Source organism: Ursus arctos, unplaced genomic scaffold, assembly GCF_023065955.2.
Source record: "Ursus arctos isolate Adak ecotype North America unplaced genomic scaffold, UrsArc2.0 scaffold_36, whole genome shotgun sequence".
In the NCBI taxonomy this organism is placed as follows: domain Eukaryota; kingdom Metazoa; phylum Chordata; class Mammalia; order Carnivora; family Ursidae; genus Ursus; species Ursus arctos.
Genome location: NW_026623050.1, coordinates 26,715,551 through 26,732,856, shown reverse-complemented (window position 1 = coordinate 26,732,856; position 17,306 = coordinate 26,715,551). Strand labels below are relative to the sequence as shown.

The following is a 17,306-nucleotide window of genomic DNA, read 5'->3' as shown; positions in this document are numbered from 1 at the left end:
GGTCATGAGTTTGAGCCCCACACTGGGTGTAGAGATTACTAGGGAAAAAAAAGTAGACACAATGGCAAGAGGACCAGAAGGATCCATGGGATGAAGACTAAAACTCTGGGTCGAGTCAGTTAAGAATAACGTCAGGCTGAGGGCAAGACAGAAGTTCAGACTTACACAATGGATAGGGTATTGTTCCAGATGGCATCAGAAAAAGTTACCCTTCCACCCTGGGGACGTTTCATCCTTGTTCATGACTCAGTTTGTCACACCCTCTATTCCCCTCACAGACAGTACTCACCACCCAGGACGTGGTGACTCCAAGGCCTAGTACAGAGCCTGGCAGATGAGTAGGTATTCCATAAAATCTGAACACTGAGTAACTGTTTCTAAGCCCACTTTCCATATGGTAAGCTCCTTGAGGGCCCATAATTATTTATTATTCTCAACATTGGGCAGATTTTCAGCAACTACTTGATAACCAGGTGGATGCAATTCCTCCATCTGATTTCTTTCATTTGTATTACAGAGGAACAAGTATCTAAAAGAAATTATAGCTCTATTAAAAAAAAATTAGGCCAGTTCCTTCAGATTTGAGATGATTTCTACTTACCTTAATACTACCACCACCTTTCAGGAAATTTAAAGCATACCCCTTCCATTGCCTTGACTAATACTTAGATAAGCCATGTTATGGAGAAAACATTTATCCAACTGGGAGTCAGAACACAAATTCGGATTGGGAGGCCACTGTCCCTGAACGGCAGTACCATGACATAGGGCCTGTGTGATCTCATAAATCCAGTGTTATGCACACACTGTGTCTCAGTTCATGCAAAACTCACTTAATGTATAGCAAGGATCTTATCATCAGCAAAGCCAAACCACAGTATTCACTGCTACAATTATTATTAATGCCTAATACCTTGTTTGGATAAAAACAAAATGCAGATTTCTAAAAGGTTTTTCTTTACACCAAGAAGCTACAAAATCAGGTAACTGACAGTTGTCAAGCCAGGAGAGGGAGTAGGAAGGGTAATGGCTCTTCCCTGAAAATCAGCTTCACATGTCCTGCTTGTGCAATTTTCTTCTTCCTTGCCTGCAAGGATGTAGGTGGGATAATTTATGACTCAGGTTTTAGATGTAGAAAAACTTTAAACCAGCAAGATATTGTGGGTACTCAAGTTCTAAAATCTTCTGTAGAACGGATTAAAAAAAGAGACCGTGGGTTTCAGTCCTGACTGCCTCTGAGGATGGCAGGAAGCCAATTACTTAAACTGAAACAGTGTAGAAAATGCTTATTTCTTAAAGAATGCAATCACCCATTTATTCACCCATATAGATTCACTGAGCACCATTCACTAGACCAGATGCTGCTCCTTGAACAGAGAGGACCCCAAAAAGCCATACAGGGGAATAAGTCTGGAATTAGGGCCAATGTCACTCTGATCACAGAAGTCTTTCTAGCACCTTAGTGATTCCAGGATGAAGTCAGGGCTCTAAGAATTTGGGTGGCTGGGAATCCCTGAGGCTCCAGGATTAGTCTGGATCCTTCTGGACATTCCCAGGCAACAGCTAAATGGCTGAAGTTCAGTCAGAACAAGAACAGACCACAGCACAAGCAAGAGCCGTCCAAACTTAGTGCCACCCCACATAGTGGCTCAAGTCGTCCGCGTGACACTGCCGTGCCTTCTGTTCATTATTTACCTGTAACAATTGAAGGCTTCAAAACAGCTGCGGGGGCTGTCCTGAAGGCTGTGAGAATAAATTTAAATTCATACGCAAGAAGGAGAAGAAAGCACAAGTAACTTCTAACTAGGACTCGTGAGGATTTTGTTGCCACCGTCTCACCAATGGTCAACGGTAGCACTTGCTGTAATCCTGTGGGTTCTCGCATCATCGAAGCTCCCAATGACACTAGACTGGACAGGTTTTATCATCACCATCATGTATACATATATATACATGTATGTATACACACACACACACACGCATATATTTGACTATTAAAAAAGACACCTCACTATAAAACTCTCTACTTGAAAAGATGATAGATGATTATTTATGCTACAGAAGGCTTAAATAAGACTTTGTAAGAATTCATTGAGCAAGCCCTCTTCAAAATTCACACGGTGAGTCCCACTATTTGCCATTAAGTCCTCAGAGGACTACTACCTTTTAACTCTGGGTCCCCTACACCAAAGATGGTCATGAGAGCCCTCAACAGAAGAGTGCTCACTCTACTCCATTATTTCAGTGGACGTCAACTTTTTCAAGGTTGGTCTCAATTTTAAAGTATCGTGGCCCCACATTTCAAAAACATTTTATTTACTCCCCAAGCCTCATACATTTGTAATCATCAACCTTCTGGTTTCTAGTCACTGAAGACCTACCCCTGATCAGAAGGTCTTACTACTTTCTCCACACCAGGCTGCAGGAACTCAAGCCAAGTACAAGAGCACAGCTTTCCCTTTGCCTGCCTGCCAGATTGCTGAAATGCAGAAAGCATGTTCAAGGAGCTTTCAAGCAAGGAAGCACAGCTTTGCTTCCAAGCTCCCTGACCAGGCCTCCACCCTCCCCAGGAAAGGCAGGTGAGCACTTACTGGAGCTGGGCTTTGGGCTGCCCAGAGGGTCTCTATCCATTACTGTGGCTGACAAACCAGGAATGTGGGAGGCAGTGACTCAGGCAGACAGGACTGAAGCCAAGACTAGGATAAAGGAGGCATAAGGGAAGTAGGAGAGACCAGGTGCAGAAAGAGAGGGGAAGCTGGATGGAAGGGAAGCTGTGGGACACACAGGAAGCTGTAAGCCAAACTCATCTATTTGGATTTTGGGAAGCATTCAATTACACATTCATGTTTCCCCGGTTACTATCCTGGATGAGAAAAGCCTGGCTAAATATTTCAATGCTCCAAAAAGAAAACCTATTATAATGAAAAATCCTTTTGAGTTTTCTTCTCTTCTGTTTACCTTTGAAAGACACATATAAATTTACTGAGAAAAGGAAGTTTCTTTATTCTCTTTCCTCCCCAGTGGTGAATCTCTCCATGAGTCAGTCTAAATGTCAAAAGAAAAAGGCATCTTCTCAGGAATATATAAATATTTATAGACAACATTACTCCATCACCCTCAAAATGTTAAACAGAGCTATTTTTCCATTCTCTTCTTTATTGATTTAGTTATATGGTACATAAAAATCAGAAAGCAAAAAAAGGTTAACGGTAGAACTCAAATCACCAGGTCATGCATCAACCAAATGCAGATCCCCCAAAATATTAAGTCTTTTTGTGATACATTCACAGAGAGCAGTAACAAAAACAAGCAAATTCATATCAAAACAAACCCAGCCTTAGATTATTAAAGAGTAGCTATTCAAGTACCTTCATCTGGGATGAGAGATTCCAAGTCTGTAGAATTTTTCCTCTGGGCATAGATGCTCTTAAGGCTAAGTTCTTTTTTTTTTTTTTTTTTTAATGATTTTTTATTATATTATGTTAGTCACCATACAGTACATCCCCGGTTTCCGATGTAAGGCTCGATGATTCATTAGTTGTGCATAACACCCAGTGCACCATGCAATACGTGCCCTCCTTACTACCCATCACCGGTCTATCCAATTCCCCCACCCCCCTCCCCTTTGAAGTCCTCAGTTTGTTTCTCATAGTCCATAGTCTCTCATGTTTCATTCCCCCTTCTGATTACCCCCCCTTTCTTTATCCCTTTCTTCCCCTACCGATCATCCTAGTTCTTATGTTCCATAGATGAGAGAAATCATATGATAGTTGTCTTTCTCTGCTTGACTTATTTCACTTAGCATTATCTCCTCCAGTGCTATCCATGTTGTAGCAAATGTTGAGAACTCGTTCTTTCTGATAGCTGAGTAATATTCCATCGTATATATGGACCACAACTTCTTAATCCAGTCATCTGTTGAAGGGCATCTCGGCTCCTTCCACAATTTAGCTATTGTGGACATTGCTGCTATGAACATTGGGGTGCATATGGCCCTTCTCTTCACTACGTCTGTATCTTTGGGGTAAATACCCAGTAGTGCAATGGCTGGGTCATAGGGTAGCTCAATTTTTAACTTTTTAAGGGACCTCCACACTGTTTTCCAGAGTGGCTATACTAACTTGCATTCCCACCAACAACGTAGGAGGGATCCCCTTTCTCCACATCCTCTCCAACAATTGTTGTTTCTTGCCTTGTCTATTTTTCCCATTCTAACTGGCGTAAGGTGGTATCTCAGTGTGGTTTTGATTTGAATTTCCTTGATGGCTAATGATTTTGAACATTTTTTCATGTGTCTGTTAGCCATTTGTATGTCTTCATTGGAAAAGCGTCTGTTCATATCTTCTGCCCATTTTTTGATTTGTTTGTTTCTCGTGTATTGAGTTTGAGAAGTTCTTTGTAGATCTTGGATACCAGTCCTTTATCTGTAGTGTCATTTGCAAATATATTCTCCCATTCCGTGGGCTGCCTCTTAGTTTTTCTGACTGTTTCCTTGGATGTGCAGAAACTTTTAATCTTGATGAAGTCCCATAAGTTCATTTTATCTTTTCTTTCTCTTGCCTTTGGGGATGTGTAATGAAAAAGGTTGCTTTGGCCGATGTCGTAGAGGTTGTTGCCTATGTTCTCCTCTAGAATTTTGATGGATTCCTGTCTCACATCGAGGTCTTTCATCCATTTGGAGTTTATTTTTGTGTATGGTGTGAGAGAGTGGTCAAGTTTCATTCTCTTGCATGTAGCTGTCCAATTTTCCCAGCACCATTTATTGAAGAGACTGTCTTTTTCCCACCGGATGTTTTTTCCTGCTTTATCAAATATTAGTTGCCCAAAGAGCCGAGGGTCCATTTCTGGGCTCTCTATTCTGTTCCATTGGTCTATGTGTCTGTTTTTGTGCCAGTACCATGCTGTCTTTGTGATCACAGCTTTGTAGTACAGCTCGAAATCCGGCATTGTGATGCCCCCAGCTTTGTTTTTCCTTTTCAACAATTCCTTGGAGATTCGGGGCCTTTTCTGTTTCCATACAAATTTAAGGACTGTTTGTTCCAGTTCTTTGAAAAATGTCCTTGGTATTTTGATCGGGATAGCATTGAAAGTGTAGATTGCTCTGGGTAGCATGGACATTTTAACTATGTTAATTCTTCCGATCCATGAGCATGGAATATCTTTCCATCTTTTTATGTCTTCCTCAATGTCTTTCAAGAGTGATTTATAGTTTCTAGAATATAGGTCCTTTACGTCTCTGGTTAAGTTAATTCCAAGGTAACGTATGGTTTTTGATGCTATTGTAAATGGGATGGATTCCCTAATTTCTCTTTCTTCGGTCTCGTTATTCGTGTATAGAAATGCAACTGATTTCTGAGCATTTATTTTGTATCCTGCCACGTTACTGAATTGCTCTATAACTTCTAATAGTTTGGGAGTGGCTTCTTTTGGGTTTTCCATATAGAGTATCATGTCATCTGCAAAGAGAGACATTTTGACTTCTTCTTTGCCAATTTGAATACCTTTGATCCCTTTTTGTCGTCTGATTGCTGTTGCAAGGACTTCTAGTACTATGTTGAATAATAGTGGCGAGAGTGGGCATCCTTGTCGAGTTCCTGATCTTAAGGGAAAGGCTTCCAGCTTTTCCCCATTGAGAATAATATTTGCAGTAGGCTTTTCATAGATGGCTTTTATGAGATTGAGAAATGTACCTTCTATTCCTACACTCTGAAGGGTTTTAATCAGGAAAGGATGCTGTATTTTGTCAAATGCTTTTTCGGCATCGATTGAGAGGATCATATGGTTCCTGAGTCTTTTCTTGTTGATACGATGTATCACGCTGATTAATTTGCGAATATTGAACCACGCTTGCATCCCAGGTATGAATCCCACTTGATCGTGATGGATAATCCTTTTAATGTACTGTTGGATTCTATTAGCAAGTATCTTGTTGAGGATTTTGGCGTCCATATTCATTAGGGAAATTGGTCTGTAATTCTCCTTTTTGATGGGGTCTTTGCCTGGTTTGGGGATCAAGGTAATATTGGCCTCATAGAATGAGTTTGGTAGCTTTCCTTCTGTTTCTATTTTTTGAAATAGCTTTAGGAGAATAGGTATTATTTCTTCTTTGAATGTTTGGTAGAATTCCCCAGGAAAACCGTCCGGGCCTGGAGTTTTGTTATTTGGAAGGTTGTTTATCACTGACTCAATCTCTTCATAATTAATTGGCCTGTTTAAGGAATCAATTTCTTCCGGTTTCAATCTTGGTAGTTTATAGGTTTCCAGGAAGGATTCCATCTCTTCCAGATTGCTTAGTTTATTGGCATATAGCTGTTGATAAAAATTTCTAATAATCCTTCCAATTTCAATGGTGCTCGTCGTGACCTCTCCTTTTTCATTCATAATTTTAATAATCTGGGTCCTTTCTCTTTTCTTTTGGATAAGTCTTGCCAATGGTCTGTCAATTTTATTGATTCTCTCCAAGAACCAGCTTCTAGTCCTGTTGATCTGCTCTACTGTACTTCTGGTTTCTGCTTGATTGATTTCAGCTCTAATTTTGGTCAACTGCTTCCTCGTGCGTGGATTAGGCCTGTCCCTCTGTTGCTGTTCCAGCTTCTTGAGGTGAGAATATAAAAACTGCATTTTAGATTTTTCTATTCTTTTGAGTGAGGCTTGGATGGCTATGTATTTCCCCCTTAGGACTGCCTTTGCAGTATCCCATAGGTTTTGGACTGTTGTATTTTCATTCTCATTGGTCTCCATAAATTGTTTAATTTGATTTTTGATTTCCTGGTTTATCGAGTCATTCCTGAGCAGGATGGTTCTTAGTCTCCAAGTGTTTGAGTTTCTTCCAAATTTTTCCTTGTGGTTGAGTTCCAATTTCAGAGCGTTGTGGTCTGAGAATATGCAGGGGATAATTTCAATCTTTTGGTATCGGTTGAGACCTGTTTTGTGTCCCAGAACATGGTCTATTCTTGAGAATGTTCCATGGGCATTAGAATAGAATGAGTATTCTTTGGTTCTGGGGTGTAGTGTTCTATATATATCTATGAGGTCCAACTCGTTGAGTATGGCATTCAAAGCCTTTGATTCTTTGCTTAGTTTTTGCCAGGGTGTTCTGTCTATTTCTGATAGTGGAGTGTTGAGGTCCCCTACTATTAATGTATTTTTATTTTTATGTCTCTTTATTCTGGTTAAGAGTTGGCTTGTGTATCTTGCTGCTCCCCTGTTGGGGGCATATATATTTATAATTGTCATATCCACTTGTTGAATACTTCCCTTAAGAATAATATAGTGCCCTTCTGCGTCTCTAACTATAGTCTGTAGTTTAAAATCCAATTTATCTGATATGAGAATTGCTACCCCAGCTTTCTTTTGAGGTCCATTTGCGTGAAAGATGGTACTCCATCCCCTTACTCTCAGTCTGAATGCATCTTTGGTTTTGAAATGAGTCTCTTGTAGACAGCAAATGGATGGGTCATTTCTTTTTATCCAATCTGCAACCCTGTGGCGTTTTATGGGATGGTTCAAACCATTTACATTAAGACTGATTACTGAGAGATATGATTTTAATGTTGTTAAGGCTAAGTTCTACCAGCCTGACTGGGTTGGTGGGAAAGAGTGAAAATCTGGTGAGATGATTATAAAAAAAAAATCCAGGGAGGGCACTGTCAAGTCCTCATTGAGCTCTCAAAATGTTTGGCCTCCTCAAATTTCTTGCCTATTAGACTGGTTGACTTCAATAGACCAAAAGAGAAAAATCACCTCATCATTTTAATAGATGCAGAAAAAGCATTTGACAAACTCCAATACCCATTCATGATAGAAACTGTCAGTAAGTAGTAACAGAACTTTCTCAACTTGATAAAGATCACCTACAAAAAACCAAAGAGTGATATACCACACTTAATGGTGAGAAACTTGAAGATTTTCTACTAAGATCACGTAAAAGACAAGGATATCCCCTTTCGCCACTCCTTTTCAACAGTGCACTGAAAGTCCTTGCTAATGCTGTAAGGCAAGAGGAGGAAATAGAAGGTATGCACACTGGGAAGGAAGAAATAACAACTTTGCTTGCAGATGACATGATCCTCTATGTAGAAAATCCAAGAGTTAACAAGAAATTGAACTAATAATTATAGCAAGGTCATAGGAAATAAGGTTAATATAAAAAGTCAACTGCTTACCTATATACCAACAATGAGCAGGGAAAAGTAATACTAAAAACAATACCATAGACGTTAGCACCTCCCCCAAAATGAAATACTTAGGTATAAATCAAAGACCTGCATGAAGAAAAGCGTTAAACACAGATGAAGGAAATCAAAGAATTAAATAAATGGAGAGATATTCAATGTTCATGGATAGGAAGACTCAGTATTTCAGTTATCAGTTCTTCTCCACTTGATCTATAGATTCAAGGCATTCTCTACCAAAACTCCATCAAGTTATTTTATGGATATCAACAAAGTGATTCTGACGTCACGTGGAGTGGCAAAGGACCCAGAATAGCCAATAAAATATTGAAGCAGAACAAAGTGGATGTTACCTGACCTCAAGACTTACTATAGCACTCCCATGTTCATTGCACCATTATTCACAATAGCGATGGTATGGAAACAACCCCAGTGTTCATAAATGGTAAATGGATGAAGAAATGTGGTATATATATGTACATAATGGTGTATTATTCAAGTCTTAAAAAGAAGGAAATCCTGTCATTTGCAACAGTATGGATGAACTGGAAGAACATTATGTTAAGTGAAATAAACCGGACAAAGACAAGTATCACATGATCTCACTTACACATGGATTCAAAGGGGGGGGAAAGGTCAAACTCATACAAACACAGTAGAAGAGTGGTTGCCAAGGGCTGGGGGTAGGGAAATAGGGAGAGTTTGGTTAAAAGGGTGCACATTTTCAGTTAAATATGAACACGGTGTGAGAGTCTAATGGAGGCTATAGCTGATCACACAGTATTGCATAACTGAAATTTGCTCAAAGAGTAGAACTTAAATGTTCTTACAAAAATAAAAAAGGTAAATACGTGAAGTGATCAAGGTGTTAATTAACTCAATGAGGGGATCCTTTCACAGTGTATACATACATAGACCAGCGGAACAGAAGGAGCCCAAAAATAGACCCCCAAGTATATAATCAATTCATCTTTGGATGAAGGAAAAATGGTGTTGGTACAACTAGATAACCACATAAAAAGAGAAATCTAGAAACAGACAATACACCCTTCATAAAGCTTCACTCAAAATGTATCATAGACCTAAATGTAAAAAAAAAAAAAAACAAAAACTGAAAAACTCCTAGAACATAGAAGGCCTTGAGTATGGTGATGCTTTTTTAGGTACAACATCAAGGACATGATATATGAAAAAATTTACTGATAATCTAGACTTCATAAAAATTACTAACTTCTGCTCAAAGACAATATTAGGAGACTAAGAAGACTAGCCACAGACTGGGAGAAAATATTTACAAAAGACCCATCTGATAAAGACTATTATCCAAAATATACAGAAAACTCTTAAAACTCAGTAACAAACAGCTTGATTAAAAAATGGCTCAAAGATCTTAACAGACATCTCAGAAGAAGATCTACAGATGAGAAATAAGCACATGAAAAGATGCTCCACAGGGGAATCTGGGTAGCTTAGGTGGTTAAGTGTCTGACTCTTGATTTCAGCTCAGGTCATGATCTCAGATGAAGCCCCACACTGGCTCTGCGCTCAGCGGGGAGTCTGCTTAAGGACTCTCTCCCTCCCTCTCTGCCCCTCCCCCAGGCTCCAGCGCCCTGCCATCTCTCTCTCATATAAATAAATCTTGGAAAAAAAAAAAAAGGGAAGATGCTCCATGGTATATGTCATCAGGGAAATCTAAGTTGAAACAAGATATACATCTACATACATATTAGATTAGCCAAACTCGAGAACACCGACAATACCAAATGCTGGTGAGCATGTGGATAAACAACAACTCTCATCCCATTGCTGGTGGGAATGCGAAACGGTACAGCCAGTTTGGAAGACAGTTTGGAGGTTTCTTACAAAATGAAATATGCTCTTATCATTCAATGTAGCAATCACACTCCTTGGTATTTATCCAAAGGAGTTGGAAAGTTATGTCCACATCAAAACCTGCACATATATGCTGATAAAAGTTTTATTCACAATTGCCAAAACTTGGAAATAACCAAGATGTGCCTTCCGGAGGGGAATGGATTAATAAACGGTGGTACATCCAGACAATGGATTATCACCTAGCACTAAAAAGAAATAAGCCATCAAGCCATGAAAATACATGGAAGAACCTTGAATGTATACTACTAAGTGAAAGAAACCAAACTGAAAATGCTACATACCGTATGATTCCAACTATGTAACATTCTGGAAAACACAATACTAGGGATACAATAAAAAGATCAGTGGTTGCAAGGGTGAAGGTGGAGTTAAATAGAGCAAAGAATTTTTAGGGCAGTGAAACTATTCTGTACAATGATGGATATATGTCATTATATATTTATCTAAGCTGATTTAATGTACATCAAAGTGAATTTTTTAGGTATGGATTTTGGATGATTATGATGGGTCGATGTAGGTTTATCCTTGGCAAAAAAGGATATACACATACCATTCTGTTACGTGATGTTGATAATGGGGGCAGGGAGCGTGCGTGCATGTGTGGGAACAGGGGGTATATGGAAAATCTCTGTACCTTCCCCTCAATTTTATTGTGAATTTAAAATTTCTCTTAAAAAATTAAATCTTTAAAAAAATTTTTTCATCAGATACAACTCTTAAAGTTCTCTTCTTTGGGGCATATACCTAGGAATGGAATTGCTGGATCATATGGTAATTCTATGTTTCATCTTTTGAATGAAAGATAGCTCTTTTTCCAAAGCAGCTGCACCATTTACATTCCCACCAGACATCTACAGGATTCCAGTTTCTCCAAATTCTCCCCAACACTTGTTACTGTCTGTCATTTTTATTAGGGCCGCTCTGGTATGTGAGGTAGTATCTTACTATGGTTTTGATTTGCATTTCCCTGATGACCAATGATGCTGAGGATCTTTTTATGTGCTCACTGACCATTTGAGTATCTTCTTTGGAGAACAGTTGCTCTAATTCTTTACTCATTTAAAAGATTATTTCCCTTTTTGTTGTTAAATCATCAGAGTATTTTCTATATTCCTGAGATTAGAGCCTTATCAGATATATAATTTGCAAACATTTTCTCGCATTCTATACATTGTCTCTTCACTTACTTGACAGTGTCCTTTCATGCCCCAATGTTCTTTTAGTTTTCATGAAGTCCAACTTACTTTTCCTTTTCATTGCTTATACTTTTGGTAACCTATTTAAGAAATCATTGCCTGCTTCAAGGTCATGAAGATTTCCACCTACATTTCCTTCTAAGAGTTCTGTAGTCTTATAGCTCCTACATTTAGAACCTTTGATCCACTTTGAATTGTTTTTTTATATATAGTCTGGTCCAAATGTAGTCTTTTATCAGCTTTTTATTTTTAATTTATTTATTGTAGTGGACTCTACACTCAAAGTGGGGCTTGAACTCAACCCCTAGGTCAAGAGTCACATGCTCTTACCGACTGAGACAGCCAGGCACCCTATTCTTTATCAGCTTTTAAACCTAAGAAAGAGCTTTCTCTCCACTTTCACTGAATGGTGGAAATGGGGAGAAAGGCCAGAGAATTACAAACCTTAGATTAATTATAAACAAGGAGAGAAAATAGCAACTGAATTTTCCCTGACGAGCTTGAAATCCCCTTCAGTAACTACAGCAATTCAGTGTTTTGAGCACTGGAATGGAGTTCAGCACTCTGAGATTTTCAAATGACTAGCGAAGTGGAAAGAAGACTTCAGTTATTAAGGGATACGCCACCTTAAAACTATCAAAATCAATTAACTAAACAGTTACTGAATACCAGTAATATAGCCTGCGCTCTGCCAACCCCTAATATATAATATAAATATACCAAAGACACAATCCCTCACCCTAAGAGGTAATCTACCAGCTTGGAAATAAGGACAGTTTCCCAGAAAGTGGTTCAATTTCTAAGAGTGAAGTAATTCAATTACATAAGCCTTTAAAAAAAAAGGAAGACGACGACAACGATGTCGTGGTCGTCAAACATGCTGGAGCCAACAGAGCTAATAAAATGTTCCAATAGGGGCACACACTTCTGTGACACTAGATTTAATCTTGACCATTCTGATAAATCGTTATGTCTATTACACAATGGACGACCACCTCACAAGATAAACAGAAAATTTCCTCAAAGACACAGAAAGAAGAGACTCTCTAAGTTAAGATTAAAAAGGTATTAAAATGGCCTATGCATCCTCAATTCCTTTTGGAATGTTTATGTGTTTTCTAAGGGATTTTTTCAAGGCTTAAGTGGATTAGAACTCTGTTTTATCGGCTGCCTGGCTCTTTATTTTTTAATAGCCTAATATTTACCTCTTATGGTGTCCTCCAAACACTACAAAAGTGAAGAAAAGCATAATGTATGGAAAAGCCTATCTGGAAAGATGTGAGAAGGTGAGTAGAAAATACACAAAATCAATATATCCCTTATTCTCAAGGGAACCAATACTTCATTAAGACCTGCTCTGACCCACCATGTTGCAATTTAAACAAAACCATGCCCTCAGTTCATAGCTTAGCCTCATGCAGACCTCTCTCAGAATTTCAGGAAAACTTCAGAAAATGCCTCATTTGGGGAGAAGAGAAACCCCACAGAACAAGCAGACATCAATAAAGGAAGGCAGGCCAAAATATGGAGCAACCATATTGTAACAACCAAAGTCACAACTGGTAACACCAGTCCTAAAGCTCAGCTCAGGGTTCTTCTCTTAGGAGAAGGATTCCTCCTTGAAATCAGTATCATCTCAGCAAGTGTCACGTGTGGCCAACGTGGAAGCTCCATCTCATGGAGAGATGGGAACACCACATACTGGTCGTCACTTAGATGCCAGGCATGTCTTGTTTGTCTCATTTATGCCATCCAGGGACCACATAAAGTCGGTGACACCAAGGAAGTGGTAGAGTCTAGATGAAGTCTACCTACATTTTGGTCCACCACCCAAATTTCTGATATGGAAAATGTCAAAGTGAAGGTTATATACCACCAGCTAGTTAAGTCACCAGGACTGTCTGGGGAAACCACGCAGGTCATCAGGACAGGGAATTCTAGAGAGAAGTTGGTGCTGTGGAATTACGACTACTTTAAGACCGATTCTCCTAAGGCCACCCAGGACTCTGCTCTGATTCTGTAAGCAATAAGCCACCTCAGCTCTAGTGTTTGGTCTTACTAGTTGACTGGCCCTCCAAGAGGCTTCCACATAAAAACTCCTCTGAAGAGCTCTCTCTAAAAAACCAGACCCTCCTCTACCCTGGTCGCTTACCATCTACTTAGCCTCACTGAACAAGGGTTTATGAGTGGAAGATCAATTGTCTATTTACGTTGACGGTCAAACTTTTTTTCCTCATACTTGGTACACAGAAACATCCAACCCTTCTTCTAATCCTGGATCTTGATTACAATAACCAGACAGCAAGACTTTACTTAACATCCAGACCTTCCTTTGAAAAATCTTTTAGGACAGACTTGGAGAAAGCATATGGCCTCCACAATAATTCATATATACTTACAATAATTCCATTTAATTCAACAAATGCTTATTGAAAGCCTAATGTATACAACGTTCTAAGTATTAACGTCATTCCAACTTTTGTTCCTGTTTCCGTAGCATTGTCTACTTGGTGTTTTGCTTCTACAAGCCACTCTAGGGTGACAACGCAGTAAAACCTGAATGTGCCGCTTCAAAGGCCAGGGACGCCTCCGTGCGTATGTGAACAGTTTGAAAACTACAATCGTTTTTGTCTTAGCCCAGAAGTATAGAGTGAATTATCAGTAAAAGAAAGGAAATTAGAGTCCTCACCTTGTTACTGAGACCAAGTAATTGCAACTTGAGATTTAAATAGAGCAATGACTATCAAGTAGCATCATTGTTAATTTCTGAGTAGAAAGACACTTAGTATGCTACAATAAGTGTGAAATGCTGATTTCTACATCAGGACGATAGAAAAGAAGAATGCCCACTTTCCACGTTGATAGTTCGTGTATGATTTCACCCTTTTTATAATTTGCTCTAATGAAAACTAAAGTTGCAGCACAGTCAGAATCTTAATGGATCAAACCCAATGCTAAATACTTCAAAGCTTCACTTGACACAAGGCACAGGAAACAATGTCATCTCTACCTGGAAAGAATTGAGAGGGCCAAATAAGCAAGCTGAAAACTACCTAACAAAATTCATTCGCTTTGGAAGTTTTAACAAGATGCTTTCTTAAAAAAACAAAAGACAAAAACAAAAACTTGGAGAAATTGGAAAAAGCAATGAAAATTAATGTACTTGACAATACTGTAATGGCAAAATAACCAATTCTTAAAATTCAAATAAACAGAGGTAATTCTGGTCTAAGAGACAAAACCCTTTGTATGCATTCAGCATGGCTCTATTTTTAAAATAATGTCTCTGAGGCACAGCAGTTCAATTTTTGTTTTAGCCTCTAAAAAGCAGAAATCAATGTTTTACAATATGATTCTGTATGTGGCAAGCCTCTTCACTTATCTCAAGGATAACCGCAACTATTAAACATTACTATTCTATGAATACAAGGCGAAAGTGGAAATAAAGAATTTGCTTACCTAATTCCCTGCTTAGCTGCCTCCCAAAATTCATGAACTCCCTCTATCAGGAGGCACAAAGAGAAAGCAAGAAAGAAATGGCATCTCTATCAATTCTCCTCATGATGAAAGCAAATCAAGTATCTGGGGTACAACTCCATCCAACCCAAGGGCAGAATGATATAGAAAGTTTAACATCTAACCTTTCTTCCTGCACATCCAGACGATGGATCATCCCCTTAAGAATTCTCTTTTGCCAAGAAACAAAATGATCTAAGTACTGGAACTGCATTAGCCTTGGGTGATAATGAAATTTTAAACGGCATGTGTATTAGAGGCGTGGCCGGCATAAGCATCTCATAAAGTGAGACATTCCTTGTTTTTTGGTTTTTTTGTACCACCAACACTCACCTTGGTCCTTCCTTTCCACGCTCAAAAACAAGCCCACAATCTTATTGTAGTAGGGCAGAGTTTAAAACACTTTTAATAAAACTGAATATCTGCCAAGAGGAAACACACTGGTATGTGTCCTTGTGAAGTGAAATCCCACATTCCTGAAGCCTTTCCCCTCCATGTCCGCTGTCCAGAACCCAACACGATTCATGACATCTTTAGTTTCATCTATATACCAACTTCACGCCAGCAGCCACAGACCCTTGATCCAACTAAAAGCTCTCATTTGACTTCCCACGTAGCAGTACATGGGCCTCTAAGAGCTGTGTGTCCTTGGACAAGACATTTATCATCTGCACCTCCCTCTCCTCCTGTGTGAGGACAAGGTGATCTCAGAATGGCCAGCCAGCATCCCATGCTCTTCGTGTGGGTGCACAGCCTTGCCGTCAAGCTTGCCCGTAGCAGGGAGAAAGCGGGCTTTGGCCACGGGTACTTGTGTTCAGTTGTCTCAAGGGATTCAGGACTTTAGAATTAGGGGAAAAAATAATAAAGGGCAGTAGTGAGTATGTCCGTTTATTTCCCACACTCCAGTCAATAGTGCTTTGGCCAGCCTGGGCTTTTGACTGCTAACGTCCAGGGGGTGAGGCACCCATCTTGGAAGATGTCAAACTATAGTATCATTCCACCAAACTGGACTTTAAGCATCTTTCTTTTTAAAATTATTTGTTCAAATGGATGAAAAGTAACAAAAATAATTGCATGTCCCTAAGCTACAGAAAACACAATTCTATCAGATATTAGACTGAATTGTTCCTCTGAAAAATTATGTGTATCGAATAATGGACACACATGCTTGATCAGCTCCTATTAAAATGTCTTTTATGTGCTAATGCCTCACATGTACATTTATATATATAAACTATCATCCCAAATGCTTGAAAACCAGGCAAATTAATGCTCTGAGGGCAAGGGCTATAGGAAGACAGGCGCTCTCAAACTCACCCTCTGGCATGTGGGAGAATGTGGTATCTGCTCATTGTTCAGCACAGAATGCAAATGGTTTCATGGGGAATGCAGGTCTACCTACCCTCCCTAGAGTCTCCATGTCCCCAGCCTCCCTCTACTGCACCCTCACACATGAGCGGCCTGCCATCTTTCCTCCAGCATCCATTACCATCTGCCCACACTTGGATCTCTGCTGTCTCCAGGAAAATGACATCAGCAGAGCCCAGTCTGAAAGCCAGGCTGGCGACATGGAAACCCAGATTGCCTGGATTTCAAAGAGTCCTAAGCTTTGAGAAGACAGGTGGCTGTATTTAAAAATTCCTCCCTGCCCATCAGCTTCAGCCCATATTCCCCCCCTACCACCACCCCCAAAACATATGCTGTAGGAGTTCCTGTCCTCTCCTTGCCCTTGCCAGGGTACAGGAGCCTAGCTTCTCCCAGCAGCTGCTGGCTTCTTCCTCACTATCCGGGCAAACTGCGCTCTAATGGAATGGATGCTGAAACCTCTAAGCTCAGCTCGTGGCAAAAGGCATTTCCTCCCAGTCCTTGTCCTAACCACAGCCTATGCCCTCTTCACCTTTAATTCAATTACACGGATGAATAATGTATAATTAGGTCTCGGACAGTGAAAAATCCTCAGCTTATACTGCAGCCACTAAAGCCTGGCCATACCCCAGTGTATGGGGCGCCACCACAGGCCAGCTCTCTGAAGAGTTCCAGTTGTGATCCGGATGACTCCAACATGGACAGGCTCTCCTAACACGTTCACTTAGGCCTGTGTAACCAGAAAAGTAGGTCAGGGGCGTGAGTCAGTTTGAAGCCCAACATGCATGTCTGCTGGTCAAGAGCTAAGTCCCATGGGCTTTGTGTGGTTGGCAAGATGCAAGCAATGACATTTACAGATGGGTCCTCCTCATATTGCCCCCACTGGTATCCCCACATCAGCCTTGATGACCAGCACAACGACAAGACACACTCCTGCATTTTCCAATTATCCCAAAAAACCTGATAATAGTCCCCCTTAGGCAGCCAGGGAAAAAAAAAAAAAAAAGCAATCTAGGGTGTTATTGGTACAAGCAGCTTTTCAGGTCACCGTGCTCCAGCAGTTCAAGGCAACAGCCTCTGATTACGATGGGCTTCATCTTTCTTAGCTGCCTTGTGGATTTTATTTTTCTCCTATTTGGTCAGTAGATGTCACATTAAT

General features: G+C 39.9%; 1 protein-coding gene across 19 annotated transcripts in view; it reads right to left on the bottom strand.

Moving 5' to 3' along the window:
• The window catches only part of TLN2 (talin 2), a 416,400-nt gene that overhangs the window by 204,464 nt on the left and 194,630 nt on the right, over positions 1 to 17,306 (bottom strand). Inside the window, exon 4 of one of the 19 annotated variants that reach the window (XM_048219865.2) lies at positions 2,959 to 3,045. The exons of the other annotated variants lie outside the window; for them this stretch is intronic. The gene's annotated coding sequence lies outside the window, so the exon portion shown is untranslated. The remainder of the gene's footprint in view (positions 1 to 2,958; positions 3,046 to 17,306) is intronic. 19 annotated transcript variants of the gene reach the window in all.